This window comes from Trachypithecus francoisi, unplaced genomic scaffold, assembly GCF_009764315.1.
Source record: "Trachypithecus francoisi isolate TF-2019V2 unplaced genomic scaffold, Tfra_2.0 Lachesis_group10, whole genome shotgun sequence".
NCBI classification, from domain to species: Eukaryota; Metazoa; Chordata; class Mammalia; order Primates; family Cercopithecidae; genus Trachypithecus; species Trachypithecus francoisi.
Genome location: NW_022681455.1, coordinates 54523631 through 54548943, shown reverse-complemented (window position 1 = coordinate 54548943; position 25313 = coordinate 54523631). Strand labels below are relative to the sequence as shown.

Below are 25313 nucleotides of genomic sequence, written 5' to 3'. Positions count from 1 at the left end.
TCCTTAGCATTTTTACAATTTTATAGGGTATTGTCAGAATTAATAATGAAGCAAACCTAGAAATCCAAAGAAAACAGCAAATTAAAAAAAAAAAAAAAGTATGTTACACTTTTAGCAAGTTCAGTGGAACAGAAAAGTTGATATATTATCTAAATGTAAAGTTCAAGAACATTGATTATGTGACACACTGTTGTGACACATCTGGTGACCTTAAAATTACTATCTTAAATTTAAATTATTATAAAAGCAGAAGCGAGAGATCCTTCAGGTCCTTTATTCATGGTTTAAAATATTTTACATGCTAATACTCTCTTACCCTACAGGGATGACACTTACATTTTACTGAGCCATGGAATATAGAGTGAGTTCAAGGCTGAGGAAAGCTGCTGTTTTCAGAACGATGCCGATTCTGGGCAAGTAGTCAATTTCTGGTTAAGTTGTCACAGGGAGTCACCTGGAGTGAGCAATGGAAACCTGAGAACCTCCTACTATGCATATCTCTCTATGTATGTATCACCAATCTGGATATATATATGAAATATTTCAGACATTTTATATAATCAGACATTTATATATATGAACATATATATGAATATATGATTTTTAATATTTTATGCATTTCTCTAAAATATATTTCTAGATATCTATATATTAAGGAGTCAGATAACTTCTGAAATGATGAAGTCGGTCAATCATTCACTCCTTTGTAAATTATAATATTTTCATTCGATTTTTCACAGGAAATGAGAGGATGCCTTATGTGTGTGTTTGTGAGGGTCTATGGGTAAGCATTCATGTGTGTTTTTCTAAGAAAAGAGCCACTCTCTCACTTAACTATAGAAGTTAGTTCTCAATTTGATTTAACATTTATATTTTCCCTAATCTCTTGCTAATTGGAAAATGTATCTATGCTTTTCAATGCTCCAGTTCAATACCCCATCCCACAGAGTTCCCAAGATAACTGTTAGGATTCAATGAAAGATATAGTTTTTCCCCAAAAAGCCTGCACTTTCTTCAAACTGGATTCAGACAGCAGGTAAGGTCAAGGAGTCAACCAATACTTAGTTCTGGAGCCTCCATCAACCTAATCCAACCATATAAGAAAATGCTCATGCTGGCCTTGCACGGTGGCTCACACCTGTAATCCTAGCACTTTGGGAGGCTGAGGCTAGTGGATCACCTGAGGTCAGGAGTTCAAGACCAGCCTGGCCAATATGATGAAACCCCATCTCTACTAGAAATACAAAATTAGCCAGGCATAGTGGCATGTATCTGTAATCCCAGTTACTCAGGATGTTGATGCAGGAGAATTGCTTGAACCCAGAAGGCAAAAGTTCAGTGAGCTGAGATCACACCACTGCACTCCAGCCTGGGCAACAGAGCAGGACTCTGTCAAAAAAAAAAAAAAGGAAAGGAAAAGAAAAATCTCATACTAATAATAAAACTGTAGGTAAGTTCAAGACTGATAACTGTGGGCAAAAATGTTGGAATTGAAATAAGGTTCTACCAACACCTTCTAGTTTTACATACAGAAAATGTTGTTTGCTATATAATCTGTATTACAAACATCTTCCCTCTTCCATTCTGCTGCTTAGAGCCTGAGGGATACTGGAATCATGAACTAGAAGGAGCTCACCTCCCAGAGAGCTTTTCAGATCACAGCTTGAATTCTTTCCTTGGATTGTGTACCTCCACACTTTTATGTGAGAGAAAATTGAACTTTGGGTTTAGCCACAGATACTTAGATTTGCATCACATGAAGAAAAATGTAATTCCAAATGAAACATCATCCCACTTGGAGTAAAATCCAAAGCCTTACACAGCCCCAGTGATCTGGTTACTAGCTTCATAGACCCATGAGTCTCCCTTCTTTGTCTACTCTAAGGCTACCCAGATAGACACTGCTGGCTCAGGTCCTTAGACATTTCCTCAGTCTACATTATTTCTTCCCCAGAGAATTGGATGGCTCTTTCTCTCCCTTGAGTTTGTTCCTCAAATATTATTTTATTAGAATGGCCTTCCCTGATCTATATATTAATATTAACTCTACCTTCCCTCTTTTCCTTTTCCTGCCTTTTCTGCCTGGTTGTTCTCCTTAATCCTTAACATCTAAAATACTAATTATTCACACATTTATTTGTTCATTTTGTCTCTCTTCACTAGCACGTAAGCTCCATGAGTTCAGAGTGCCTTTTTACCTACTGCTGTATCTCTACCACCTTGAATAACATCTGGCTTATTGTAGTTCAGTGAATGAATAAATGTGAATGCACATGATATAGACCATGAGAATACAATATCTAATTGATATTACTATGTGCCCGAGACCCCCAACATATTGTAGGGTTTATGGTTTTCAAAAGTTAGCCTTATGTAGAAAAAAAATCAAAACTGTTCCTTCTTTCCTAGAAAGCTATGGATATTGAATCCTATTCTTTTAAACAATACAGCTAATATGGAAGAAAATTGATGACTATTAGAAATCCTACAGACTAAAAATGTCATTGCTATGAAGTAGATAGCTTTAGCTGGAAGTAGGCAAAATTTTTTTCTTGAAAAGCAAACTAGAAATTTAGTATAAATTTAGAAAACCATTAAAAATTTCAGTGTAAATTCATAATTTAATTGTGTAGCATTGCTATAGACTTAGAATCAGGGTTAAAATGTCAATTTTCATCATGTTTGATAGCAATGCAATAAGGCTTGAAAGCAAAATAACACAAAGCTATTAGAGATAGGGAAACCAAATTAGCACATGCAGGCTATGTTATTTTATATCTACAAAGTCTAAGGATATAAATGAAATTGGAGTAGATAAATATGTAGTGAAGCAACTGAGAACAAAATAAATGTTAAAAAAATAGGGTTTAAAAATAGTTGAAGCTTGTAATATAGTATTTAGTGTTCCTTTTTTCCCTGTCTAAAGTTGAAGTTATCTTTTAAAAGATTATTTATAACAGAAATAAGGATAAATACTTAGGTAACAATTCATGAAATAGAGAGCATGCAGTGAAGAAAAGAATGATGTGAAACTCTACAGAAGTCAGGTAATTAAAAAGAATATACAATTGCTGGAGGGAAGACAATATTATAAAAATGTTGATTCTTCACAAATTACTTTTCTAGTTTAGTTAAATTTAATTCAATCCTACATCGTAATGGGGTTTTATTATAGAAATATGTTAAGTTCATTTAGCATATTAAATAGGTATGAATATCTGAAAGTTTTTATTTTTAAAAAGTCTAGTACACGTACATGTCAAAAAGCTAAAAGAGACCTGGCATGGTAGCTCACGCCTGTAATCCCAGCACTTTGGGAGGCTGAGGCGGGCAGATCACCTGAGGTCAGGAGTTCAAACCAGCCTGGCCAACATGGTGAAACTCCGTCTCTACTAAAAATATAAAAAATTAGCGGGGCATAGTGGCACACACCTGTAGTCCCAGCTACTCGGGAGGCTAAGGCAGGATAATTGCTTGAAACTGGCAGAGAGAGACTGCAGTGAGCTGAAATCACGCCACTGCACTCCAGCCTGGGAAACAGAGTGAGACTCTGTCTCAAACAAACAAACAAAACAAAGCTATAAGAGTATTAAGTGTCATACTATATAAAATAGCAGTCTTTAAGAAGCTAGTAATTCTACAAATATAAATCAACCTACCATCCTGTCGTTTAACCTAATATAGTAATAGTTCATTTATAAGTCATAATTTGAGATACAATAAACTTGGTGTTTACATCATGAGTAGGTAAATAATTGTCTTTATATGTGTTGTGCTTAGATTTTTCTTCCTACTTTTGTTTTTTAATAAGTTTAATTATTTATTTCCCCACATGTATACTTTTCTTTAAGCCGTTCTATGAAATTTTCAAGCCGCTCCATTGGATCCACTACAAAAAGAATATCAATTTGTTCTGCAGAATTATCATATTTATCTGAGAATCTATAAATTCTCTCTTTTCTATTTTCATGATCCAGGCCTACTGTACAAGTCTTTTTTCTAAAACTTTCTTTTAACACTTTCTAGGTTGGAACGAATGTTTTCTCGATCCCATGTGCTCTTCTTTCTCCTTTACGTTGTGCTACTAGATTTGGTGGGAGAATCTCCTAACAGCTTCCTAAGAGATCTGAACTTCCATTCTGTAGGTGGAAAAGAGGGAATCATCTGTTAGTACAGGATGTGGCTGATATTCTGCTCCACGGTGAAATGCCTTTGACCAGTTCCTTTCATTTTCTGCCCTGTGCCTCCACCCTACCTTCACTAAACTAATACATCCAAATACTGAGTATCTCATAAATTCTACAGAGTTAATTAGTTGTCATAGTATTACCTTACCATTCATTTAAGACTGAGATTTTCTGCCTTGCCATATTGATAATCATTTATTCACTTTATTTATGATGTTGTGTTCACTTCCATTGCCATATGGATTTTTTTTTACTCTTGGGTTTATACCATTTTTATTCCTTCCCAGTTATTTTAGTTTGGATCTCAGGAAATCAAAGTAATAAACTCAAAGTGCCATATTTAAATGAATTTTTAATACAATTATTTGAAAAAAAGAGGAATAAGGAAATTCTACCATAAGACATGTTAAATACAAGTAACAAATAATTAAGTTAATTGGGTACTGATTAGAAGTAGAATGTTATCAGTAGTATGGAAAAATATTCCAAAAAATATATCTTGGCATATATAGAAATTAAATAAATATAAAGTTAGCATGAGATCAGTAAGGAAAAAAATCAAAACAATTTTACAACTGATTAGCTATTTGGATAAATTAATGGATTAGATAGATTGATCAGTTATTCTTAACTATTTTTGTTCATCCATATTTACCTGTATAACACATTATACTCAGTAATAGCTCTCATAATCTGCTATAATTCACATCAAGAGAAGCAGGACCAACACATTCTCTGGAAGACATATGAAAATATCCAGGGAAAAGCTAATATAGTTTTTAAAATTTATATTCCCCAGCTAAACTGATATACTCTCCCTTTCTCTACTAGAGGAAAGAAGTGTACTTCTTTGCAGATTTCTATTACTGCTCTAAATAAAACTCAAGATATTAAAAACCAGAAGAAAATATGAGAATTATTTCTCAGATACCTAGTTTGGGAAAAAAAAAAGATTTAGAATAAAGTATTTTGGGAAAATTGTCAAGTATTACAACAAAATTAAACTATATAAAACTATATAAAAGATACTATAAACTAAAAGCTTCTTTCTGTGGGGAAAAAAAGACTTAAAGATAACCAACACACTTGAAAAATTTATAAAATCTACAGAATAAACAATACACAGATAATTTTTATGTCAAAGCAAGGAAAATACATCTCCCAATAGAAAATGGAGCACAGAAATGAGCGGACAATTTAAAGAAGATTCAAAAGGATAATATTTGAAAAAATCTGGGCAATAATTAAAAAATAAAATTTTAAATTGAATTACTGAATTTCTAGATCCAGAAAAGTTGGAAAAGATTCACTTTTCCCTGTTCCTCCTTTCTAAACACAACTAAATAACCTAGGAAGTATTCAACATACCACAGTAAAATGATAATGACAGTGAGGCAGACAAAGGCAGACTGGCTAGGGGCCTCTTAAGTGAAGACAATATGGCAAATTCTTAGGGAAAGGGAGTCCTTTTATTACATTTGCAAACATTAAGGATGACTCTTTGTGCTGCAGAGCTGTGTTTTGATAAATGCATAATGTTAATTAAACACAATTACAGTATCATACGAGTTTTACCCTAAAATTCTTTTGCATCATTTATTAAAACTTCCCCCACCCCCCCACCCCCAGCCCCCACATTCCCTCCTAGTCTCTGGCAGTCACTCTTTTATCCTGTCTGCCTAGCTTTGCTATTTCAGGAATGTCATAAATACGATCATCTACTAAGTAACCTTTTCAGACTACCTTTTTCAGAAAGTAAAATTCAATTTCTTTTTATTGCTGGATAACATTACATTTTATACATGTAGTACCTGTTTTATTAATTTATCAGCTTTGTTAAGCTATTATTATTGACAAATAAAAACCAGATACTTTCAAGGTGTCCAATGTAATTATATATGTATACACTGTTGCCACAGTTAAATTAATTAACACATCTATCAGCACATAGTTACCATTGTGTGTGTGTGGTGAGGGCAGTTAATATCTACTCTCTTGGAAAATTTCAAGTAAATAATACAGTACTATTAATGACAGTCACCATGGTCACTAGGTCTCCAGAACTTATTCATCTTAAAATTGGAAGTCTGATCCTTTGACTAACATCTCCCCATTTCCTCAATCCTCTAGCTCCTGGCAGACACTTTTCTACTCTCGGCTTTTATGAGTGTGACTGTTTTAGATTCTAAATATATGCTAGATCATAAAATATTTGTCTATTCAACCACTGTGCTACCCTCAGCTTTTATGAGTTTGACTGTTTTAGATTCTATGTGTACGTTAGATGAATATTTGTCTGTCTGCTTGGCTTATTTCATTTAGTATAGTCCTTCAGTTTAATCTGCATTGCTGAAATGGCAGAATTTGCTTTTTATTAGGCTGATAATATTCAATCACATACACACACAAATTTATCCATTTGTCTAGGAGCATGAACTAGGCTGTTTTCATGTATTAGCGACTGAATAATGTTAAAATGAACTTGTGATTGCACATGTCTCTTCAAGACATAATTTAATTTTCTTTGGATATATACATAGAAGTAGGATTGAAGGATTCTATGGTAGTTTTGTTGTTGTTGTTGTTGTTGTTGGAACCTCCGTACTGTTTTCCATAATGACTGGACCGTTTTATATTCCCACCAAGCGTCTACGAAGCTTCCCTTATATCCATCCACATCCTCAACTCTTGCTATCCTTTTCTTGATTATAGCCAGAATGACAGAAGTGTTATTCCATATGCATTTCCCTGATGATTAGTGATATTGAGCCCCTTTTTGTATATAGCCATACCTCATTTTATTGATCTTCACTTTGAATTTTACCGATATTGCATTTTTTATAAATCTAAGGTTTGTGGCAACCCTGCATCAAGCAAGTATATTAGCGCCATTTTCCAACAACATATGCTCACATTGTTTCTGTGTCACATTTTGCTAATTCTTGCAATATTTCAGACATTTATTATATCTTTTATGATGACTTGTGATCACTGATCATTGATGTTACTACTGGAATTGTTTTGGGGCTCCACAAACTAGTCCCAGATAAGTCAGCAAACTTAATAGATTAATGTTGTGTGTGTTATGACTGCTCCAACAACAAGCCAACCAGACATTCCTATGTCTCTGTTGCCTTGGGGCTTCCTATTCCCAGAGACACGTCAATGTTGAAATTAGGCCAATTAATAATCCTACAATGGCCTCTAAGTAGTAAACTGAAAGGAAGAGTCCCATGTCTCTAAATAGTAAGCAAGAAATAATTAAGATTAGCAAGGAAAGCATGTCTAAAGCCAAGATAGGTCAAAAGCTTAGGCCTCTTCTGCCAAACAGCCAAGTTCTGAATGCAAAGGAAAAGTTCTTGAAGGAATTAAAAGTGCTGTTCCAGTGAACAGACAAATGACAAGGAAGTGAAAAACCTTATTGCTGATATGAAGTTTTAGTGGTCTGAATATAACGTCAAACTAGCCATGACATTCCTTTAAACTAAAGCCTAATCCAGAATAAGACTGTAATTCTCTTCAATTCTATGAAGGTTGCAAGAGTTAAGGAAGCTGCAAAGTTTGAAGCTAGCAGAAGGTGGTTCATGAGGTTTAAGGGAAGAAGACATCTCCATAAAATAAAAGTTTAAAGTTATCCAATCTAAGGTAATTGATAAAGATAGCTACACTAAACGGATTTTTAATGTAGACAAAAAATCTGTTTCAAAGATTTGCCATTCCTTTATTTCATAGCTAGAGAGGAGAAGTCACTGTGCCTGGCTTTAAGCTTCAAATACTAAAAAACAAACAAACAGGCTGACCCTCTTATTAGGGGATAATGCAGCTGCTAACTAAGTTGAAGCCAATGCTCATTTACCATTCTGAAAATCTCAAGGCCCTTAAGAAGTATGCTAAATCTACTCTGCCTGTGTTCTATAAATGAAACAACAAAGCCTGAATGGCAGCATATCTGGTTACAGTACGTTTTACTGAATATTTTAAGACTACTGTTGTGACCTGCTGCTTAGAAAGCAAAAATTCCTTTCAAAATATTACTTCTCATCAACAATGCACCTAGTTATCCAAGACCTTTGCTGGAGATGTACAAGGAGATTGTTTTCATTCCTGCTAACATGACATCCACTCTGCAACCCATGAATCAAGAAGTAATTTCAAAAAAAGAAGTAATTGCAACTTTTAAGTTTTATTATTTAATACATTCATTGAAGGCTATAGCTGCCATAGATAGTAATTCCTCTGATGGATTTGGGAAAAGTCAGTTGAAAACCTGAAAAGGATTCACCATTCTAGATGCCATTAAGAGACGGGCGGATCACGAGGTCAGGAGATCCAGGCCATCCTGACTAATACGGTGAAACCCCGTCTCTACTAAAAAAAATACAAAAAAACTAGCAGGGCGAGGTGGCGGGCGCCTGTAGTCCCAGCTACTTGGGAGGCTGAGGCAGGAGAATGGCGTGAACCCGGGAGGCGGAGCTTGCAGTGAGCCGAGATTGCGCCACTGCACTCCAGTCTGGGCGACAGAGTGAGACTCCGCCTCAAAAAAAAAAAAGAGTATTTGTGACTCATGAGAGGAGGTCAAAATATCAACATTAATAGCAGCCTGGAAGAAGTTGATCCCAACGACACAGATAACTTTGAGGGATTCAAGACTTCTGTGGAAGAAATAACTGCAGATATATTGGAAATAGCAAGAGAACTAGAATTAAACCTGGATCCCAAGGATGTTACTGAATTTCCGCAATCTAATGATAGATAAAACTTGAATAAATGAGGAATTGCTTTTTGTGGATGAACAAAGGAAGTTTTGCTTTTGTTTTTTTTGGGATAGAATCTACTCCCAGTAAAGATTTGGACATTATTGAAATGACAACAAAGGATTTAGAATATTGTATAAACTTAATTGATAAAGCAGTAGCGGAGTTTGAGAGAATTGACTCCCAATTTTGAAAGAAGTTCTACTTTGGGTAAAATGTTATCAAACACCATGACATGCTACAGAGAAGTCTTTTGTAAAAGAAAAATTCAATCAATGTGACAAACTTCAGTGTTGTCTTATTATAAGAAGTTGCTGCCACCTTAATCTTCAACAACCTCAACTGACATCAGCATGGAGGCAAGACTCTATACCAGCAAAAGATAATGATATGCTGAAGGCTCAGATGATGGATAGCATTTATTTTTAGTAATAAAGTATTTTTAATTAAGGTAGGTATATTGTCTTTCTAGACATAATGCTATGCACACTTAATGGACTAAATTATAATGTAAACATAACATGCACAAGAAAACAAAACATATCTTGTAATTTGCTTTATTGCAATATTCACTTTAGTGTGGTGGTCTGGAATAAAACCTGCAGCATCTAAGGTAAGTCTATCTGTTGGCCATATGTATGTCTTTTTGGGGAAAAGAAAGCCTATTCAGATTCTGTCCTCATTTGTTAATCAGTCTATGAATTTATGAATTTCTTATTTTAACACTAACTCATTACTAGATATATAGTTTGCAAATATTTTATCTTATTCTGTGGGCTGTCTTTCCTTTATGTTATTTCTTTTGCTGTGCAGAAAGTTTTAGTTTGATGTAGTCAAACTTGTTTATATTTGCTTTTGTTGCTTGTGCTTTTGGTATCAAATCCAAAACTTGAGAAAACCAGTATCAAGGAGATCTCACCTTATGTCTTCTAGGCATAGGTCTTACCTCATTTTCAGGTCTTACTTTTAAGTCTTTAATCCAGTGCATAACATTACATTTAAGGTGGGTTTTTTCTTTTTTTTTTTTTTGTATATGGTGATAAATTATCCAATTTCATTCTTTTGCATGTGGATATCTATTTTTCCTAACACTATCATTGAAGAGACTATCCTTTCCCTGTCGGATATTATTGCAGCCCTTGTCAAAGATTGGTTAACTAATGTATGTGTTTATTTCTGGGCTTTCTATTCTGTTCTATTGGTCTAATGTATCTGTTTTATGCTACTTTTGATTACTATAGTTTAGAAACAGTTTGAAATTAGGAAATGTGATGTCTCCAGTTTTATTCTTTTTGTTCGAGATTGCTTTGGTTTTTGAGTTGTTTCCTTATGAATTTTAATTTTTTTCTATTTCTGTGAAAAATGACAATTGAATTTTGATAAACTTTACACTTAATCTCTAGATTAGGTATGGCAGTATGGACATTTTGACATTAATTCTTCTGATCCATGAACACATGACGTCGTTCCATTTATTTGCGTCTTCCATTTCTTTCATAAAAGTTGTGTACTTTTTAGTGAATAGATTTTTACCTCCTTAAATTTATTCCTAAGATTTTATTCTTAAATTTTATTTTTTTAGATGCTATTGTAAATGAGATTGCTTTGTTTTTCAGATTGTTTGTAGTGAGTACATAGAAATGCAACTGATTTTTATATGTTGATTTTGTATTCTGCAGCTTCACTAGTTCTAACAGTTTAGTGGAGTCTTCAGGGTATTCTATATGTTTGCAGATGATGTCATTCACAAACAGACACTTTTATTTGTTCCTTTCTGATTTGGAATGTTTTATTTCTTTTTCTTGCCTAATTACATCAAAAGATAAAGTGGCTGAATGGATTTAAAAAAAAGATTCGACAATATGATACACAGGAGACTTTAGCCTTAAAGACACATGTAGGCTGAAAGTGAAGGGATGGGAAAAGCCATTCCATGTAAATAGTAACTAAAAGAGAGCAGGGATGGTTGTAGTTATATCAGATAAGATGAACTTTCAGTCAAAATCTGTCATAGGAAACAAATAAGGTGACTTTATAATGATAAAGGAATCAATTCATCAATAAGATATAACAATTGTAAATATATATGCACTCAACATTAGAGCACCTAAATATATAAAGAAAATATTGACAAAAATGAAGGGAGATTTCTATACTGGATTTAAATTTATACACCACCATTACAGTATTGTTCTGAATTTGACTACATGTATCTACCTTTACCAGTGAGTAAAGGTAAATACTTGCATTTGTTTTATGTTGTTACTTAGTATTTTTTGTTTAAACAAATAATTTTCTTTAGCATTTCCTATAAGGCAGATCTAATGGTATGAACTCCCCCAGCTTTGATTTATCTGGAAATGTCTTTCTTTTTTTATTATACTTTAAGTTCTAGGCTACATGTGTACAATGTACAGGTTACATAGGTATACATGTGCTGTGTTGGTTTGCTGCATCCATCAACTGGTCATTTACATCAGGTATTTCTCCTAATGCTATCCCTACCCCAGTCCCCCCACCCCTGACAGGCCCTGGTGTGTGATGTTCCCCACCCTGTGTCCATGAGTTCTCATTGTTCAACTGCCACCTATGAGTGAGAACATGTGGTGTTTGGTTTTCTGTCCTTGCAATAGTTTGCTCAGAATGATGGTTTCCAGCTTCATCCATGTCCCTGCAAAGGACATGAACTCACCCTTTTTTATGACTGCATAGTATTCCATGGTGTATGCATGCCACATTTTCTTAATCCAGACTATCATTGATGGGCATTTGGGTTGGTTCCAAGTCTTTGCCATTGTGAATAGTGCTGCAATAAACATATGTGTGCATGTGTCTTTATAGTAGCATAATTTATAATCCTTTGGGTTTATACCCAGTAATGGAATCGCTGGGTCAAATGGCATTTCTAGTTCTAGATCCTTGAGGAATCGTCACACAGTCTTCCACAATGGTTGAACTAATTTACACTCCCACCAACAGTGTAAAAGCATTCCTATTTCTCCACATCCTCACCAGCATCTGTTGTTTCCTGATTTTTTAATGATCCAACAGACATTAAAAAATGCTCATCACTGGTCAGAGAAATGCAAGTCAAAACCACAATGAGATACCATCTCATTCCAGTTAGAATGGAGATCATTAAAAAGTCCTTTTTTTTAAAGAACAGCTTTTCCAGGTATAATATTCTTATACTGCAGTTCTGTGAGCTTTTTTCTGTACTTTTAATATGTTATCCCACCTCTTCCTAGTCTGCAAGGTTTCTGAGAAATATTTTGATAGTTTTATAGATGTTCTTCTGTATAACTTATCTTACTGCTTTCAAAATTTCATCTTTGACTATTGGCAATTTGATTCTTATGTGTCATAGGGTAACCTTTGGGATTATCTTGCTTAGAGACCTATGAACTTCATGAATGAGAATGTCCATATTCTCCCCAACATTTGAGGAGTTTCCAACCATTACTTCTTTAAATAAGCTTTCTGCTCCTTTCTTTGTATCTTCTCCTTCTGTCACTTCCCTGATGTATAAATTTATTTGATGATGTTTCATAGGTCTCTATATGCTTTAAAAAAAAATTTTTCCTATTTTTCTAGCTGGCTAATTTCAAATGACCAGTTTTCACACATTCACTGTCCTCTTATTCTACCTGATCAAGTTCACTCTTGAAGATCTCTATTAAAATTTTCAGTTCTACATGTATATTCTTTAGCTCCAAGATTTCTATTTGGTTCCTTTCTATGATTTCTATTTCTTTATTAAACTCTTCTCTATGTTCATTTACTGTTTTTCTGATTTTAGTTTTTTAAGTGTTTTTTTCTTGCATCTCATTGAGTTTTTAGATGATTATTTTGACGTTTTTGTCAGTCAATTTATAGATTTCCACTTCTTTTGGGTTATTGGAGCTTTGTTTCCTTTGGTGGTATCATGTTTGCCTGATTGTAACCTGTGTAGCCTTATATTTGTGTCAATGTATTTGAAGCACAAACACTTCTTCCTGTCTTTATGACTTGATTGACTGATAGGTAAAAACCTTCCCCTGTCCAGTCTCTAGAATGATGGGATTTCCTCTAGACTCAGAGCCAAGCAGGGTACATGACATCTTTACACGTGGATCCACAGTGTGGTTCATTATGGGGTTAGTGTTTGGCAGGACTATTACAGAGGCAGGCATGGATCCTGATTGACTCCTGGTCAGATGAAACTGCCTCCAGGACGTTGGTTAGTAGGGGTGGTTCTGGGATAAAGTCCTCTTCAGGATATGCAGTTGGGTCAATAGATGATGGGCCTGTTTCCTGTGGATAAATGTTACCCAATCTGGGTCCCTTGGAAGACTCCTGCTCATTCACTGTTTGGAAATCTGGCCAGGCAAGATTGGCTCAGGAGTATGGTTGAAGAGGACAGGATCTGAATCACAGGGCTGTTTCTGTTACAAAGCTGAATCCAAGATCTGTAGATATGCCTCTGTGGGCATAAATGGGTGATCATCCTATCCCATACCTGGGTGGGTAGGACCACTTGGACAATGACTGAGCAGGGCTTTTGTGGGGTCACTGGACTGCTTAAGGATTTGCAGTCAGTCTGAGGTCAAGAGGCCTGCCTTTAGGGGCATGGATGGTCATGTCTTTTGCAGGTCCCTGGGCAGCAGGACTGCTCTCAGACCATAGCTGAATGGTAGAGTTGAGTTACAGTGTCATTTTAGGATAATTTGTGAGACTGAGGCTCTAAGACCTACTCTGGTAAAACAGATGGGCATACCATAGATTTTATCAATTCACCTATTGAAGGATACCTGAGTTGACTACAATATTTTGCAATTATAAATAAAGTTGTCATAAAATTTCATGTGTGTAGGTTGTAGTGTGGGTATAACTTTTTAGGTTGGCTGGAGAATATCCCAAATACATAAAAACATTTTCATGCAAAACTTTATACACACAGATTAATAGAAACTTTATTCTTAATAGCCAAAAACTAAGTACTAAATACTACCATTCAGTGAGTAAATGGCTAAATAAAGGGAAGTAAATTCATACCATGGACTACTACTCAGCAATAAAAAGGAACAAACTATTGATACATGCAACATCTTAGATAAACCTCAACGAAATTATGCTGAGTGAAAAAAGTCAATCATAAAAGGATACTTGTAGGGTTCCCTAATTCTTCCTACTTTCTATGTCCTGACTAAAACTCCCAGAGTACCTTGACTGTTTTGTGACCGAGACAGTGGCAGGTATTTCCCAGCAAGCTTGAACCCAAACCAAGACCTTGAACATTCTCAAACACTCATAAAGGTATCTAGGTTGTTGCCCCAAACACTGAAAGATATTGGTTTTGTCCCTGAGCCAAATTCCTTAAAACCTCATAAAAATTCCATACCCGGCCTTCTTGATGAAACGTATCTAGGTATGTAGCCATTTACCTGCTGAATGGTAGTATCTAGTACCTAGATAGTATCTAGGTAGAACATCCCTTTTCTTTTGCTCTCTGTCATGTAGATTGCTATAGCACTCTCAGTTCTCCTAATAAATGCTTTGGACTGATTACTCTGGTGTTTAGTGCTTCTTTCTTCGGAGACTCAGACAGCCACATCACAGGACAGTTCAAAGCATCTTTTGTGGAAACATATCTCCCACCACTTTTGTGGTGATTTTAGCTGCATTTCAGTGGAACAAAATGGAGACACTACAAGATGCCATTTGTTCAACATTCATTAAAATCATAATTAGAGAGATGGAGAATAGATTAATGGTTTCCAGGGATTATGAATTTGAGGGGTAGGGGAAATGTGTGGTAATAAAGTGGTAGTATGAGGGAGAATTTTTATGAAGTACAATAGTCTTGATTGTAGTGGTGTTTACATAATGAAATTACACTGAGCTCAACCCCTCCAAACATACACAAAAGCAAGCACATGTACAACTAGTAAAATCTGAATAAATTCTGTGGTGTAGCAAATTCATTTTTCTGATTTTGATGGTGTACTATAATTGTACAAAATGTTAATATTAGGGCAGTCTGATGAAGGGTGTTGGGATCCCCTTGTATGTTTCTTTATACCTTTGTGAAAATCTATGTAATTATTTCAAAATAAGATGTTTAAGAAATAAGTAGTTTGGACGCGGTGGCTCACACCTGTTTTCCCAACACTTTGAGAGGCCAAGGGGGGCTGATCACGAGGTCAGGAGATTGAGACCATCCTGGCCAACATGGTGAAACTCGGTCTCTACTAAAAATACAAAAAGTAGCTGGGTGGCGCCTGTAAATTTCAGCTACTTGGGAGGCTGAGGCAGGAGAATCACTTGAACCCAGGAGGTGGAGGTGGAGATTACAGTGAGCCAAGATCGCAGCGCTGCACTCCAACCTGGTGATAGAGCAAGACTGTCTCAAAAAAAAAAAGACAGTTACTGAATTATAAATCTCCCCATGTCCTACAAAATCAACAAGGAGTATTAATAGTCACTTACATTTATAATTCCATTAGGAGAAAATATAATATTACAAATTTCCATTTCCATTTGAAATTTGTTATATTGGAAACTCAAAAGCAGCAGAGCCAGCTCAGGAGCCCATTCCAAAGCAAAAATTTGAAGGAAACTACACAGTAAAGATGAGAATGCAGCAAAAGTCTAGCAGTGGTAAGCTAAAGATAATCACACTCAGAGTTCCACAGTGATTAGGAAAAACACTGAGTCATTGTGAACCAGAATTGTCTGCTAGGAAATCAAAGGATAGGAGCTAGCATATGCAAGAGCAGAGAAACAGTCTTGGAAAGGCATCACCTCTGAGGAGAGAGGGAAGTTATAAGGTGAAGGTATCATGGAAATGAGAAAGAAAAAAATCAAATGGCAGAAATTAAGGATCCTAATGAAACAAAAGAATATCATGGTATTAAAACACTCTCTCAAATCAAAGATGCTATCTTTTACTGTACCAATAGAAACATCATTTGGGCTGAGATCTGGCCACTGCACTCCAGCCTGGGCGATAGAGCGAGACTCCGTCTCAAAAAAAGAAAAAAAAGAAAATGTAGTAAGCCACACAAATAGCTCACATCTTTTCCACCCCATGCAGAAATGCCAGTTATTTCTAGTCCATAAAAAATAAAACCACTTAAAATAAGCACAAAACCACAGGAAAATCTGTAAGATGCTCCTATTAAAACTACTGAAGTATTGAGAAAACTTTTCAACTGATTAAAATAATCTCTGCAAAAGCAACCATTAAGGCAAAGGTAGACTATAAAACAAAATATTGGCATGATGAAATGTCATTAAAGAATTTTTACTAAAAATATACCTGGAGTAAGAAGTTCACGTGCTTAAGAGTAGGAATTGACAGAAAATACAGGTATAAGATATAAAACTAAATTTGAAGAAAAAGAAAAAGTGAAAGTCAAGTCTAAAAAATCTAAATATTAGTATTAGAAGCATATTATGAAAAAATATGGATAAAGAATTCCAAAGTGTTACTACAGAGGACATTTAAGCATTAAACAAGAAGGCTGGGTAAAGTAGCTAGACGTGAAGCTAAATTAGGACTCAGTCTATAGAGACAGCATTTTAGCTTGGACTGAATATAGTCATAGGGGTATGTATGCCCTAAACAGTCTGCACTTGGGGGAGGTAGAGACAGCATTTGTGGGACTTTGCATTGGAGTACAATGCTGCTGTGGCACAGCAGAAAGCAACACTGCACAGAACTCAGGTGGAACCTAGAGTATTCTGACCTGCTCTAGCCAGAGGGGAATCACTCATCCCAGCAGTGAGAACTTGAATTTGTGCAAGCCTCACCACAATGGGAAAAAGTGCTCTGGGGTCTTAAATAAATCTGACAGACAATCTAGGCTATAAGGACTGCAAATTCTAGGTAAGATCAAGTGTTGTGCTGGGCTTCAAGCCACTCGACTTCGGGGGGCACACATGCCTAGTGAGACAGGAGCCAAAGCAGCTAAGGGACTGCTTGCATGACTCACTCCCAACCCCAGGCATTACAGCCTGCAGCGCTGAAAGAGACTTCTTCCTTCTGCTTGAGAGGAGAAGGAAGAATAAATAGGACTTTTTCTTGAAAATTGGATTCTAGCTCATCCACAGTAGGGTAGGGAACCAGGGAGAGTCATGAGGCCCCTATTTCAGGCCCTAGCTCCTGAATGACATTTCTAGACAGACCCTGGAGCAGCAGAGAACCTGTTTCCTTAAAGGGAAGGACAGAGTCCTAGCAGAATTTATCACCTGCTGACCAAAGAGCCCTTAGGATCTAAACAATCTACAGCAGTAAGCAGGCAGTGCATGCCGTGGGCCTTGGATGAAACTCTGGGTCATGCTGGCTTCAGGTGTGACCCAGCACAGTCCCAGCTGTGATGGCTACAGAGAAAGGCCCTTTCTGCTTGAGAAAAGCAGAGAGAATAAAGAAGGCTTTGCTCTGCAGCAGAGGTTTCAGTTCTGCCACAGTGGGGAAGAGCACCAAGCAGGCCCCTGAGGTCCTTGATTCTTCCCTTGGCTCTTGAACAGCCAAGGGACTACCTTCTCTCTCGGCCTTCCTTGGGCCAGAGAGAAGCCCACTATCCTGAAAAGTGAGTCCCAGACATGGCAGCATTTACCACAAGTTGACTGAAGAGATCTTGGGCCCTAAGTGAACATTAGTGGTACCCTGGCAGTACTTACTCCCCATGGCCCTGTAGTGGTAGCAGACATGGGGAGACTCCTCTGCCTGGGGAAAGGGAAGGGAAGAGTGTGAAGGACTTTGTCTCGTGGCTTGGGTGCCATCTCAGCCACAGTAAAATAGATCACCAGGTAGATTTATATGGTTTCTGACTCCTTGTCCTGTTTCCTGGACAGCATCCCTGGACTCACCTGGGACTAGGGGAACTTGCCACCCTCAAGAGAAAAACATAAGTCTGGCTGGCTTCACTACCTGCTGATTATACAGCCCTAGGGCCTTGAGTAAATCTAAGTGCTAGTCAGGTAGTAGTTACAGTGGGCCTTGGGCAAAACCCAGTGCTGTGCTAGCTTCACGTCTGACCCAGTACAGTTCCAGTATTGATGGACACAAGGGTGCTTGTGTCACCCTTCCACCAGCTCCAGGCAGCTCAGCATGGAGAGAGAAGCTCCATTTGTTTGAGAGAAAGTAAGGAAAGAAAACAAGAGTCTCTGCCTGGTAATCCAGATCATTCTTCCAGATCTTATCTAAGACCACCAAGGCAATACCCCTGTGAGTCTGCAAGAACCATAGCATTATTGGGCTTGGGGTCCCCTCTAATTCAGATACAGCTACAGTAACCAAAAGCATAGATGAAAACACTCAAGTCCCTTCAAATACCTGGAAAGGCTTCCCAAGGAGTACAGGTACAAACAAACCTAGACTATGATGACTATAATAAATACCTCACTCTTCAATGCCCAGACACCAATGAACATCCACAAGCATCAAGAGTATCCAGGAAAACATGACCTCACCTAAGGCACCAGGGACCAATAGAGAGACAGATGTGTGATCTTTCAAACAGATAATTCAAAACAGTTGTTTTGAGGAAACAAAGAAATTACAGATAACACAGAAAGAATTCAGGATATTATCAGATACATTTAGCAAAGAAATTGAAATAATTAGGTGGAATCCAGTAGAAATTCTGGAGCTGAAAATATAACTGACATACTAAAAATGCATTAGAGTCTCTTAGCAGAACTGATCAAGCAAAAGAAAGAATTAGTGAGCCTGAAGACAGGCTATTTGAAAATACACAGAGCAGACAAAAGAACAAAAAAGAATGTGGCACATTTAAGGTCTAGAAAATAGCCCCCAAAAGGCAAATCTAAGAGTTATTGGCCTTAAAGAAGAGGCAGAGAGAGAGTGCTAGGGGTAGAAAGTTTATTCAAAGGGATGATACAGAACTTCTCAAACCTAGGGGAAGATTATCAATACTCAAATACAAGAAGGTTACAGAACACCAATCAGATTTAACCCAAAGACGACTACCTCAAGTCATTCAATAATCAAACCCCAAAAGGTCAAGGATAAGGGATTCTAAAAGTAGCAAAGGAAAGGAATAAATTACAAACAATAAAGTTCCAATATATCTGGCAGCAGACTTCTCAGTGGAAACCTCATAGACCAGGAGAGAGTAGCATGACATTTAAATTGCTGACAGAAAACACAAAACAAAACAAACAAAAAAAACTTCTAGCTGAGAATAGTATGTCCAGTGACAATACCCTTCAAACATAATTAGACAAAGAACATTATTATATGATGATAAAGGAGTCAATTTAGCAAGAAGACATAATGATTTAAAATATATATGCACCCAACATGAAGCACCATGATATATATAGTAAATATTATTAGAGCTAGAGAGAGACTAATACAATAATAGCTGGAGACTTCAACACCCCACTATCAGCAGTGGACAGGTTATTTAAGACAGAAAATTAACAAATAAATATTGGACTTAATCTGCACCATGGAACAAATAGACCTAATATATATTTACAGGGCATTGTATCCAACACCTGCAGAATAAACATTTTTCTCCTCAGCACATGAATTATTCTCAAGGATAGACTACATGCTAAGCCACAAAAAAAGACTTAAACATTCAAAATGTTGAAATTATATCAAACCTTATCTGACGACAAGGGAATACAACAATTGATAAGAGGAATTTTTGGAAACAAACACATGAAAATTAATCATTATATTCCTGAATGACGAGTGGGTTAATGAACAAATTAAAGAAATTGAAAATTATTTTGAAACAAATGATTATGGAAACACAACATACCAAAACCTATGGGGTACAGCAAAAGCAGTACTGAGTAGGAAGTTTATAGCTGACTCTATCAGAAAAGAAGATACACTTCACATAAAGAACCTAATGAGGCATCTTAAAGAACTAGGAAAGCAGGAGCAAACTAAATCCAAATTTAGAAGAATAGACACAGTAAAAATTAGAACGTAAATTTGAATGAACAAAACAATACAAAAGATTAATGAAACAAAAAGTTGCTTTCTGAAAAGAAACTTGACGAACCTTTAGATAAAGAATAAAATAAACTTGACAAATGTTTAGACAGACTCAAATAACATAAAAAATGAAAAAAGACACACTACAACCAATAACTCAAAAATTTGAGGCTACTATGAGCAACTCTATGCCAATAAGTTGGAAAACCTAGAAGAAATGGATAAAGTTTTAGACACATACCATCTACCAATATTGAACCATGAAGAAATAAAAAACCGAAACAGATAAATAACAAGTAATGAAATCAAAGCTGTAAGAAATAGTTTCCAAAGTAAAACCTGGGACCAAATGGCTTCACTGCTCAATTTTGCCAAACATTAAACAAATAAAATAACACTAATACAATCCCACCCAAACTATTCCAAAATTTAGAGAAGTGACTACTTCCAAACTCATCCCACAGGGCCAGTAGTACCCTGATACCAAAACCAAAGATAAATCAAAGAAAAAAAAAAACTACAAGCCAATATCCCTGATGAGTATTAATGTAAAAACCTTATAAAATACTAGCAAATCAAATTCAACAACACATTAAAAAGATCATTCATCATCATCTTTGGGATTCATCGCAAGGATACAAGGATGACTCAACATATGCAAACCAATGTGATACATTGTATCAACAGAATGAAGGACAAAAGCCATAGAATCATTTCAATTGATGCTGAAAAATAATGAAGTTTAACATCCCCTCTTGATAAATACAGTAAGAAATGGGTATACAAGAAACATACTTCAACATAATAAAAGCCATGTATGACAAATCCACAGCTAGTATCATAATAGAAAAAAAACCACAACACTGAGATACCTTTCCTTGAATATCTGGAACATGACAAGGATGCCCAGAAGCCCTATGGTTATCCAATACCGCACTGAAAGTTCCAGCTAGATCAGACAAAAGAAATAAAAAGACATCCAAATTGGAAAGGAAGAGGTCAAATTATCCTTGCTTCCAAATGATATGATCTCATATTTGGAAAAAGCTAAAGATTTCACACACAAAAAAAAACCTATTAGAACTGATAAATTCAGTAAATTTGCAGTATTCAAAATCAACATAGAAAAATCAGGAGTATTTTTATATGCCAAAAGCAAATAATCTGAAAAAGAGATTTAAAAAGTAATCCCATTTACATTAGGTACAAAGCAAGTTAAATACCTGGAAATTAACCAAAGTTGTGAAAGATCCAATGAAAACTATAAAAAAAATTGATGCAAGACACTGAAGAGGACACAGTAAAATGAGAAGGTATTTCATGTTCATGGATTGGAATAATCAATATTGTCAAAATTTCCATACTACCCAAAGCAATCTATAGATTCAATTCAATCCCTGTCAAAATACAAATCACATTCTTCCCAGAAATAGAAAAAAAATCCTAAAATTTATACAGAATTACAAAAAACCCAGAATAGTCACAGCTATCTTGAGCAAAAAGAGCAAGACTGGAGGAATCACATTATCTGACTTCAAATAATACTACACAACTATAGCAACCAAAAAAGCATGACACTGGCATAAAAACAGACACATAGACCAGTAGAACAGAATAGAGAACCCAGAAACAAATGTATACATATACAGTGAACTTATTTTTGACACAGGTGCCAGGAACATACAGTTGGGAAAGGAGAGTTTCTTCAAAAATGGTGCTGGGAAAACTGGATATCCACAGGCAGAAGAATAAAACTAGTTCCCTATCTCTTGCCATATACAAAAATCCAACTAGAGGTCATTATGTTAAGTGATAAAAGCCTGGTACAAAAAGACAAACTTTGTATGTTCTCACTTATTTGTGAGAGGTAAAAATTAGAACCATGGAACTCATGGAGATAGTGGGTAGAATGACAGTTACCAGAGGCTGGGAAGTAGAGTGGGGCAAGGGAAGTGGGGATAGCTAATGGGTACCAAAAAGTAGTTAGAAAGAATGAATAAGATCCAGTATTTGATAGTACGACATGGTAACTATAATTAATTTAATCATACATTTTAAAATAGCCAAAAGAGTGTAACTGGATCATTTGTAACATGAAGTATAAATGCTTGGGGTGATGGATATCTAATTTACCCTGATGTGATTATTATACATTGCATGCTCCTATCAAAATATACCCCATACCTACTATGTGCCCACAACAACTTAAAAATTTTTTAAATTATCAGAAATTTTAATTTGTACCAGGTAGCATGCTAGATATGAAGATAAGACAAGGTCTTTGTCCTCAAAAAATTTGTCATCTGGTGGGCAATAAATTGTAAATTGTCAACCACAGTACGGTATATGAAATGTTAGGATGATTAAGAATGGGTAGCCATATGAACTCACTGAAGAAATAGTTAACCTATACTCTGGATGCAGAAATAGTGTTATATAAAATTTCATAAGAGCCCTGACAGATTATAGGGAACTTTTGAGGAAAAAGAAGTTGTTAAAAGGATGCTCTAGGCATTCTGACGCATGGTTAATGAGTTCAAACTGGGGACCAGATGAAGGGTAAAGGCTAGCAAGAGAGATCCATGAGCGCATTTGGCTTTTATCCTAGAGAGGGTATAGAGCCCACTAAAATTGTTTAAGCATTGGAGTAATTTGGTGGTCTAATTAATATAGAAGTATTACTCTTACAGCAATGTAGGTGATTTGAAGAAGACAGAGAAGGAAAACCACTGAGAAATGTTTCAGTAATCTATATTACAAATGAAAAAGGCTTAAGTTAGTGAGATGAAATATTAATACATTTCATAGAAATCAATATGTCAAGTGAAACTAAACAAATAGGCACAACTGAAGCCCTACAAATACCAGTACATAGTCAGCAAAGAAAATGGAGGGCCTAGTGTGGGGAGGACAACACAAAGGTCATAGGAATACTTTGAGATAGCTGTCCATAGAAGCTAAGAGGGAGAAGTATTTGAAGACAAAAGTCATAGTAAACTCTTTAAATACTGCAGAAAAACGAAACCAGATATGTTATAAAAGTAACCATTGGATTTTGCAGTGAGGTTTCTGTTCACATGAGTTGGAGTTTTGGTGATATAATGCTAACATTGTGGTACACTGAAAAATATATGCCGAAATAGTTTCCTGCTACCTGAGCTGGCAGAGGGGCATCTGTGACAGCAGCCAGACACCAAGGCTGTGCTGAACAGGAAGGGCCTCTGCACCAGTACGCTTTACATCGCTGAGAGTCACCTATCTTGGTTAGATGGCTCTGGACTAGGATTCTCATTGGAATATCCCACCATTAGTTTACATGCATTATCCAGGGACCAACCTGACTGTCTAGGAGAACATTTGTATGTTACAGTGAATGACAAATTTGAAGAATCCAAAGAATCTGTTGCTGATGAAGAAGAGGAAGACAGTGATGATTATGTTGAACTTATTCTGAATTTATATTTGTACCTAGTGATAAATCAGCATTGGAAGCAATGTTGACTGCAATGTGTGAATGCCAGGCCTTGCATCCAGATCCTGAGGATGAGGATTCAGACGACTACGATGGAAAGAATATGATGTGGAAGCACATGAACGAGGACAAGAGGACATCTCTACATTTTACACCTATGAAGATGGATTATTCCATTAACAGTAGAAGACCTCATTGTTCTTGTGATAGTTTGCTAAGAATGATGGTTTCCAGCTGCATTCATGTCCCTACAAAGGACACAAACTCATCCTTTTTTATGGCTGCATAGTATTCCATGGTGTATATGCACCACATTTTCTTAATCCAGTCTGTCACAGATGGACATTTGGGTTGATTCCAAGTCTTTGCTATTGTGAATAGTGCCACAATAAACATATGTGTGCATGTGTCTTTATAGCAGCATGATTTATAATCCTTTGGGCATATACCCAGTAGTGGGATGGCTGGGTCATATGGTACATCTAGTTCTAGATCCTTGAGGAATTGCCATACTGTTTTCCATAATGGTTGAACTAGTTTACAATCCCACCAACAGTGTAAAAGGGTTCCTATTTCTCCACATCCTCTCCAACACCTGTTGTTTCCTGACTTTTTAATGACTGCCATTCTAACTGGTGTGAGATGGTATCTCATTGTGGTTTTGATTTGCATTTCTCTGATGGCGAGTGATGAGCATTTTTTCATGTGTCTGTTGGCTGTATGAATGTCTTCTTTTGAGAAATGTCTGTTCATATCGTTTGCCCACTTTTTGATGGGGTTGTTTGTTTTTTTCTTGTATATTTGTTTGAGTTCTTTGTAGATTCTGGATATTAGCCCTTTGTCAGATGAGTAGATTGCAAAAATTTTCTCCCATTCTGTAGGTTGCCTGTTCACTCTGACGGTAGTTTCTTTTGCTGCACAGAAGCTCTTTAGTTTAATTAGATCCCATTTATCAATTTTTACTTTTGCTGCCGTTGCTTTTGGTGTTTTAGACATGAAGTCCTTGCCCATGCCTATGTCCTGAATGTACTACCTAGATCACTTGGACTCGGGAAGGGGAACATCACACATCGGGGCCTATCATGGGGAGGGGGGAGGGGGAAGGGATTGCATTGGGAGTTATACCTGATATAAATGACGAATTGATGGGTACTGACGAGTTGATGGGTGCAGCACACCAACATGGCACAAGTATACATATGTAACAAACCTGCACGTTATGCACATGTACCCTAGAACTTAAAGTATAATAAAAAAAAAAAAAATAAAACATAAAAAAAAACAGTAGAAGGCCAAGCCACATTGGAGAGATTAGAAGAAAAGGTTTCTCAGTCTGTGAACAGCCAGTATAATATGGCTGGGGTCAGGAGAGAAGATTCAATAAGATTATGAAGATGGGATGGAGGTGGATATCACACCAACAGTTGCTGGACAGTTTGAGGATGCAGATGTTGATCACTGAAAATAATTTACGCAGCTTTGGCCGGGCACGGTGGCTCAAGCCTGTAATCCCAGCACTTTGGGAGGCCGAGGCGGGCGCCTGTAGTCCCAGCTACTCCGGAGGCTGAGGCAGGACAATGGCGTAAACCCAGGAGGCAGAGCTTGCAGTGAGCTGAGATCTGGCCACTGCACTCCAGCCCGGGCGACAGAGCGAGACTCCGTCTCAAAAAAAAAAAAAAAATTACGCAGGTTTGAGATTCTGCTCCTATTGCGGTGAGCAGATATCATGCCATTGCACTTCAGCCTGGGCAACAAGAATGAAACTCCATCTCTCACAAACAAACAAACAAAAACAAAAAGCAACAACAACAAAAAATTCTGCTCCTAACTATAGGAGAGAACTTGATGCCTTTTCCACTCTGGAGCAAAGTTGATGAAAGTCTTTTTCCTTTTCCAAAACCCAACCTGAACCAGTTCTTTCTTGAGACAGACTATGC

General features: G+C 36.5%; 1 pseudogene; it reads left to right on the top strand.

Moving 5' to 3' along the window:
- LOC117088545 overlaps positions 1–24914 on the top strand; it is a 93332-nt pseudogene extending 68418 nt beyond the window's left edge.
- The last annotated feature ends 399 nt before the right edge of the window (positions 24915–25313 follow it).